This window comes from Acanthopagrus latus, chromosome 13 (assembly GCF_904848185.1).
Source record: "Acanthopagrus latus isolate v.2019 chromosome 13, fAcaLat1.1, whole genome shotgun sequence".
Taxonomy (NCBI): domain Eukaryota; kingdom Metazoa; phylum Chordata; class Actinopteri; order Spariformes; family Sparidae; genus Acanthopagrus; species Acanthopagrus latus.
Genome location: NC_051051.1, coordinates 1,568,153 through 1,576,897, shown reverse-complemented (window position 1 = coordinate 1,576,897; position 8,745 = coordinate 1,568,153). Strand labels below are relative to the sequence as shown.

Genomic DNA, 8,745 nt, shown 5'->3' with positions numbered 1-8,745 from the left:
CTGCACTTCAGGTTTACTGAATGCTTACACGTAACAATGGCAATATTTAAGCTGCACTTATCAGTATATACCGTATATTATATTACAATTTATAAAAAAAACTTCTCTTCACAGTAAGATGCTGCATCGTTCCATCTTTTCAGTCTCATTTAACAAACTGTCTAGATTTCCATTCCACAGTCCCGACATGATGAGACTGTCAGTCCTGTTTCCAGATAGAAGTTTTGTATTTTTAGCCTCCAAAAAAAAAACAAAAAAACATCTACTGCCAGAATTAACAAAAACATAAAGCTCTTTGTGGAGGCTGAAACAGTTGCTAACTTGTGTTAAAGTCCACAACGTGTTTGATGGAATATTTGTGACTTTGGGAGCTTGTAGTACCATAGGTCACTTCTGATCTGACGCTTTCCCGTCCCATAATCCCAGAGCCTCAGTTTTTGATGAGCTGGTGAATGAGACTCAAATACCTTTAACAAAAAACAACACTGTGCCAAAATTCTCAGACATTTTAATTGAGATTGTCTAATATTTCCAAACTTTAATGCTACAGAATACATAAAAAATAAGACACATTGAGGGATTTGACTTTTAAAAAATAACAGGAGTGATGCATTCATGGTGAAATCTGTCCTGTCTTAACTGTTTTGTAAAAGGTGAGAAGGTGTCTCTGTGTTTACTGGCGGGCAGCCACAGATGCAGCTGGGTGGAATAATAGATGCGGCCTGTGTAGAAAGCCTCGCAGCCATGAGGCTGATTAGGATGTTATCTTCAGTGAGCGAGCAGACGAGCGACAGGTGGAAATGTAACGATTGGTATTCAGCAACGCAGCGCCGCCTTTTAATGCATCTGCAAAGCCAACAGCACATGAATATTCACTGAGCAACTGTTAGCACAGCACTGAGTGTGATTTGCTCCTGCACCTCATTAGGCTAATTGTCCCCCCTCATTGCACTGCGGACTCTTCTAACAGTTGATTCAGAACTCAATGAACTAATGCAAACACTGCAAGGGACGATCAGCAGGGTCCAGATGAGAGAACCTGTGTGTGTGTGTGTGTCTGTGTGTGTCTGTGTGTCTGTGCACATACTGCTGTACAAGCATTAAATGTTACGTACGTGCTGCTTTGTACAAACAGTATGTCTGTGTGTTTCTGTGTTTCTGTGCAGCTCTTCAGATTATTTTAATGCTGTTGATCTTATTCAAGTGCAAAAACAAATATGTGCATAAACTAAACATGTGAAAAGACGCAAAAATGCACGTGACACGTGAAGCCTCTGAGCGTTGCTGTATGTGCAACACGACAGCGGTTTACCACACAACGGTCAGGCGACATTGATTTCAGATCATCAGCGTGCGGTCGCCTGAGCCTGCCGTCATGTTGCTCCACTGGTGCGTTCCAGTCACAGCTGGAGGTCGGAATTAGTTGAAATTTTCCGACTTCCGACCACGCCAACACTCAACAAGAAACCTTGTGTAGCCCCGTTGCACGGAGGAACAGACGCCATTTTAGATGTAATTTTATGGCACTTTTATATTTGGAAATGTATGTTAATATTCCACTCACCCATACGTCACCTACAAAAATGAGTTTACAAGTAGGATTTCCAACTTCAAGTGGTGCTCAGTCGTACTTTTTCCAAGCAGGAGGTTGGAAATGTTGGAGTTGCGAGTCGCCTGGAATGCAGCACGACTTCAGCTGCACCCTGCACAACATGGAGGCTTCAGAACAAAAACCCTGCGTATGTGAAATGTGGAGGGAAAAAAATTTGATAAGACGGATTATATTTCTGAACTGACAAGCGAAGAAACAGTGCAGCTGTTTTCTCTGCAGATTCATTCATCACAGTTTAGAGCACATCAGACTGCAGAGTGGATGTTTCCTGGAAGCATTTTTCACAGCAGGCAGTGTGTGATGTGTCCTGACAGGAACAAACAGACTTGTGGCTAATAATTTTATCGATGGCTGCATTTAGTTAAGGTGTTTCAGGGCCCTGTCATTATGACTCACTGGCATGGCTGGGACGTTTAAATGGAATATAGTCTGAAGTGGCAGTGCTGTTGCCTTTACACATGTTTTCCTACCATGTGGCCTCAGAAGGACCAACACACAGGGTTTCACAGCAGCGCCATGATAATTCTCTCAGCATCGCAGTGGAAACATTAAGTATCCTGGCACTAGTATATGTTAGCAGGCTCCATTTCTAAACTAACGTTAGCTCCCGCTGATCTGTGTTAGCAGAGCGGAGAGAGGCACTGGACAAATGTGGATAACGTTACATCCTTTGGACTGTTGAGGAAAACGTCTTACAAAGACATCCGTCATTCACACGCCGTTTAACATCTGAGGGCAAGTCGTCCACAGGCTTGTAAAGGCAACCGGGAGAGACGGGAAGGTTCTAATTTTTCACATCCTGTTACAATTTATTCACATATGGCTGATAAAAAAGTGATTAACACACATAAACCGCTGCAAAATGTGACATAGAGCCACTTTAATTCAAAACACAACACCAATGATGTACAATTGGGAAGAGAATATAAAGCCTGTTGCACACAACATATTATATTACTGATGACTTACCACAAAAACAAACAGGAAAATGAATTTTTAAAAAATGCTTTTAAGGCTGTATTTAGTTTGGAAAGGATTATCTGACTGATGAATCAAGTCTTAAGTTCTGAGTGGACAAAGCAGACGAGCACAGCGACAACATCAGCACACAGATGTGTTGGCCCGGACACGTCTTCAGGTGCTCACTCTGCCTTCTGAGGGAGAAATAAAAGCGTCGTCGCTCCCGAGACGCCTCTCCACTCTTTGAAAGCACTTTCTTTTTCAACTCCGCATGCCGTCTGGAACCACCTACTTCAGCTTCGGGGAAGAGACACTTCACTCCTCCTGTCGATTCCCAAACCAACATCTCTGCTGCCTACTTTTGATTCTTCATCGGATGTCTTTATGGATCCTCTGTGTTTGTGAATGTGTGAAAGAGCTCTCCTCTTCACAAGAGGTTTTCACAGAGGATGAGGGAAGAATTTCGAAGTGACCGTGAACAGATTTTGAATGGATCATTATTTACTCCTTAGACATGACTGACACCCAAACAGAGGAAAGAATAAGGAGGAGCTGGAGCGCCGTGTGCAGTGAGCTGATGCTGAGTCAGCCAAGCAGCATCTGGTGGATGACAAAGGAATAATTTAAGCTCAGTATTACATAATAATTTGTGTAATTTAGCTGTATTAATATGTAATAGCTTTACCCGGAACTATTTATCTTTAACATGTATAACGCTGACTGTTCTGCATGAATGAGAATAATTCCCCCGTCACTGCAAAATGTTTGACAGTATTTTCCGCTTAACCTCTCATTAATCTGCCTGAATGACTTATAAAGGGATTTTACTGCACACTTTGGGCAGTGAAATTGTGTGCAGAGGCTGGAGACCCATATGGACTTGCTTCTTATTCAATATGCATGACATAAGCATAATAATTCAGAACATGAGCTTACCACAGCGAGCAGCGACTCAGCTGACATCGTTCCATATTTGTGCTTTCATTAGTGGAAATGTGACTCATCCTTCACATTCCTGTTTTTCTCCCAAACTTTTAGTCACATGTTTGGATCAGTGTGAGAAATGTGTTGATAACAGACTACCATAAAATATCTCATCTGTTTTATCTTCACAAGCCACAGATGTTCAGGCCTGCGCTGCTCTTTTCTTGCACTACTCCACATAATAAAATATAAATTTACTTAATCATCGTGCCTATTTATTTATTAATGGAAGCTATTGCACCCTATTTATAGACAGGGTTGTGTTTCTCTGTAAATTATGTAACAGCCCCATACCATTACAGCTGAACGATCAAAATCTCAGATACATGCAGCAGCTAAATATGTGTCCTGGCACAACTCACCGCCGGTGCACAATCGCTTAAGCTTCTGAAGTTAGAAGCAGTCCATGATACATTTTAACGTGCCAGTGCATCAGAACATACATCACACTCATTACAGTGTTGGTGCATATCACCCTGAATTAATGTCAAGAACAGGCAATATAATTCATCTGCTCTGCAAGTACAGAAATTGTGTGAAGCATCAAAATTCAAAAGCTTTTTATCCTCTCGATGAATTATTTTTTGTCACAGCCTGTCCATCAATTAGCAGTCTGATTAATTCTATGCTGCTCGGTGAGGTCAGATAACAGCATAATTATGAGTCATCGGCTAGGTAGTTAAAAGTAGCACATGCAGCAGCAGCAGCAGTTTGAGCCACTCCCGCTTCTCTCCAGGACCCTGGAAGTAATTGGCAGCATGTCAGAGAGCTGCACAGGGATCCATGGACCTTATTGCAACTAAAAGGGAGGAGCTCAAGCAGAAGAAAAAAATCCTGACAGGGCCTCGTATAACCTTGTGGCTTTAATTATTCATAAAACGGCCGGCAACAAACTCGCTGGATGAAGGCACATGGCAGGCAGACAGGAAAAAGACGGAACATAACTCCAGGACCCAGCCGTCCCCTTCAATTCCTGCGCGGTGATGTTTTCAATTCAGCCTCAACCAACACCAAAAAAAAACATGTTAAATTATTTAGATTTTTTTATTTTCAATCTGCGTTTAATTGTAGATTCCAGACACCCAAAAACATCCAATTCTTTAATCAAGAGTCGTGAATTATTTCTGAGAACGTCATATCTCACATGGTTAAAGACAAATTCCTGATCTGCACTCAAAGCTGATGCAGTCTGTTCTGGGCTGAGACTCATCCTCCTCCATCCAAAGTCCATCAAACTCCGCTCTTTAGTCATTGTGCAATCCTGCTGACAAACCAACAAAACAACAAACAAGCAAACCGAAATGGGCTAAAACAGCTTATGGCAACAAAAACATGCTTGTGAGTTTTGAATAATGCAGAAAATGCAACTTAGACTGAAGCATCTGTGAGCGGTGTAGCTGGTGTTCTTCTTGGACAGACGTCCCATGACGGCTGTACAGAAGTGAATGCAGAGGCTCAGCAGGGAGCCGGTACAGTCTCACCTGCTGCAACAACATTTTGTCATTTAGCTGATAACAATATTTCATTCCTTATCATATCAGTCATTGCTCTGGGGTCCTAAACTCAGAGCCTGGTTTATCTTGTTGGCACATCATGGGGACCACTTCACACCTGCCACTGTCATATCCGGTAGATATCATTTAACTAAATAACCTTCACACCTGCGCTGGCTACATATTCACACTTAAAAATATCCTATTTTTAACATCAGGAAACCTCATAGAGAAATGTAAACAGACTTCATCTGTAGACTCGCATTTGATTCTGTGACTTTGTGATATCACACTACATGTGTGTCACATATTTGCGTAATGTATGCCTAGCGGCTAGTTTGGCACATAAGTATTGATTTTGCACAGCTGCTCTGTTGTTGTCATCTGGCTCAGGCATGTGTGAGCTGACCAATCAGAGCAGACTGGGTATACAGGAGTGGTTGCCTTAAAGAGACAGGAGCTGAAACAGAGAGTTTCAGATAGAGAGGGAACACAGAGCTGCAGGACTGGGCAGTATGAGCATCACAGCATGTAAATCTATTCTAGTACCAACCTAAAATAAGGTGTAATGTGTCTCCTTTAATAGACTTTATGAAATCAGTTGAGTTCTGTGATGAGTTGACTTCTATGTGTAATCTGTCTGCTCTGTGTGCTGCTGGTCCAGGAATTTGCGAACACAAAATGTATATTACTCAGTATCTATATAACATATAGATACTGAGCAACATATAGCAACAGATCTGCTCTCTATTGACACCGTTAGCTCGATAATACAAATAAAAAGCCTTTGTTATTGAGCAGATTGCACCGCGTTCGTCCCACAGTGAGTTATTCTTCTCCCTGCATTCCACTCAACGTGTGAGAGACTGTGCAAGGTCACTAATTAATGAGGAGAGACAGCGCTGAATAAACGCCTGGTGTTTAGTGAGTATCATAATGTACTAAAATACAAACTAATTATACTTCCTGTTCAGCACGTTACATGCTCGTCAGGATCTTAGCAAGTAATGTGCTAATGGTGTCAGTTGTTGTTGGTGACACGACTGTAACCCACACATTCAACCGTTTTACAGACACTTTTTACTGACGTGGTTCCAGATCTGTTAAACTGTGTGGTTAACCGTCAGTGTAACACATTATTGGTTGCAACAACACAGTGAAATGGTTTTGAAGGAAACAGAGTGGAATACTGATACAACCAGAAAGTCAAGCACATTTACTTACCAGCAAGAAAACTGTGACACAGAACAGACAGAAGTCACGTGCCAGGAGCTTCCATCCCCTGCAGACATCTTCACCATTAGACTCAAGAGAAAAGGGTAACGATATTCTCCCTACCTGCGAACCATCGTTACAGACTTTAAAAGACTGAAAAGTAGCAGAACCAGGACGGCCCGGCATCTCTAAACTCTTCAATCATTGATGTGCTGCTGTTATTCCTGTCTGTGACACACTATAAGGGAATGTATACAACTGTGTGCGTCCTAGAGGGACTGATAGCTTCCCCACGGGAGGTTAATTATTTACTCATATTACTTCCCCTTAGATTACTTTTATTTCCCAAGGAGTTCATATAATGTCAGTGGGCTCTTGGTCTTTCTGTTCACAGACCTACAGTGATTGGTTGACTAATCAATCAGGCTGTCAAATAACATTTTTGCCAACTATTTTAATGATGGTTTAACCATTTCTCATGTAAAACTGTTTAACATTTGCTGCTTTCAGCTTCTTGCATGTTCTCTGCTGTTCTAGTAAAGACTCTTTGGGTTTTGGGACTGTTGGTTGGACAAAAGAAGCAATTTAAAGATGTAATTTTTGGCTCTGGTAAATGGCAATACACATTTTTGTCATTTCCATGGCTCTAATCGACAGGACAGCCCAGTGAAGTGGCAGGAGATGGAATGAGAGAGGGGATGACATGCAGTAAATGGCCACAGGTCGGATCAGAACCCTGCAGTAAGGACACAGCTCCTGCACATCAAATGTTAGGTCTCTTCTGGCCCGAGACCGTCTTCATTCAGTACAGCAGTTTTTGTAAATTCCTGCTGACAAACCAACAGCGGACGTTTATAAAAACACAACTTCCTGCTCGGATCAGCCCGATGTTCCGTGTTGCTGATCCGTCAACCATCAACTGTCTTTAGAATCACCTGAAACTGATATTATTGAAAACTAATTATCAATTATTAATAATCATGAATGTAGCTGTGCAGTTCCTCTTCCTCTTAGAGCTTAAATACATACAGTACCACATAAAGTATGCATGTGTTTCAAATACAGGCACTATAGGTGACATTAACGTGAGAAAACATTTACTACGACCATCTCGATCTAACAAATGAGGTAACATTAGATCAGATCTACAACTGTTTAGTGTTGAACTTCCTCTTAATATTCAGCTTAATCCACAAAAGCTCATAATAATCATCCGACTGTTTTACTTCCTCATCATTAGCACCGTCTCTGTCAGCACTCTCTCCTCACAGTACTGTACAGGCAGTGCCTGTCTCTGTCCTCAGCCATGCAAGCATGATGCACAGCTTAACAGCAAATTAGATCATTGTGCTCTAATTGTTGAGGCACTGATGATCCACTGTTGATCCAGAGCGGAGAACGACTGCCTCTCTAAGATCAAGGTGGGTTATTACACGTCTCGGGGTGCCGGGATGGTGGACGGTCGCCACACTGCAGCTCTGACAACTCGCTGTTATTGTGCTTGTTTACTGGAGTTTTGTATAAGAATGAGCATGAATGGAGGGAGGTTCAGGGTTGAAGTGAACAAGTTCACTGCACCGATACACTCACACATGACATCCTATACTTTTAACATCTATCCAATGTACCCTTTACTATTTGGCGAGCTATTTAAGATGTTAACGCCCGTCAGTCCTTTGCTCTGCCGCGCTGCGCTGCTGCCACACGAGTCCTTTCCAGGCCGCGTCTGCTACTGGATACTTGTTGCATTTCAAACGCAGGCTCGTCTGCCAACAGTCTGGTGGCGCTGCTTCAGGACGGCTTCTCTCACTCGTGCTCCACAACTATGTCGGTCATATCAGCTGTCGGCCTGTTAGAGCGGCGTGCAGCGAAGGGTTCCTGTGCTGCTGGGGGCAGTTTGGGACAGCAGTGACAAAGAGTTTATTCTTCGCTGAGTTGTGAGGGGCCGCTGCTTCTGTTCACCAAGCTGCTGTCAGAGTCGGTGCTCATCCTGTTGTGCACATTGTGAATCGATGCCTTGGCTCCGTTCATGTTTCTGTTGGTGTGCTTGGCAGTGGAAATTGGAAATAAGCTAACACTGCTGCAGGCTGTATAATTGAACTGTTTGGATAGTCTTGGTGTCTGCTGGCTGTTTGTGCTGGCTCTAGTTGTTTTCACTTTGGAATTAAATTATTTCATGTGTTATTGGCTGACTTTTGTCCTTGGTTTGTTTGTTGCCTTTGTTCGGTGGTGACATTTGCTCTTAGTCGGCTCATCGGCCTTCTATTAGAGTGTAACGTAATGTTCCTCACAGAGGCAATCTCAGTGTTGTCTTTAAAACTCATTTGCATAAAATAGCTTTGAGCTTGTTCTTATTGTCTGTTGTTTATTTATTCATTCATTACTTTTTTGCAATTAATCTGTGTATTTATTATGTGTGTGTAATAGTTGTTACACATAAGAACGTTGTAAGATACAATAGGTAACATTCCTCTTTTAAGA

The 8,745-nt window shown here is 42.2% G+C and overlaps 1 long non-coding RNA gene across 1 annotated transcript; it reads right to left on the bottom strand.

The window, feature by feature from the left end:
• Window positions 1-1,152: 1,152 nt before the first annotated feature.
• On the bottom strand, window positions 1,153-6,487 carry LOC119031628. The gene is made up of 3 exons (XR_005078658.1): window positions 6,274-6,487; window positions 4,701-5,040; window positions 1,153-3,172 (listed from the first exon to the last, which is right to left on the bottom strand). It is a non-coding gene; the product is annotated as an uncharacterized LOC119031628 (long non-coding RNA).
• Window positions 6,488-8,745: the final 2,258 nt, after the last annotated feature.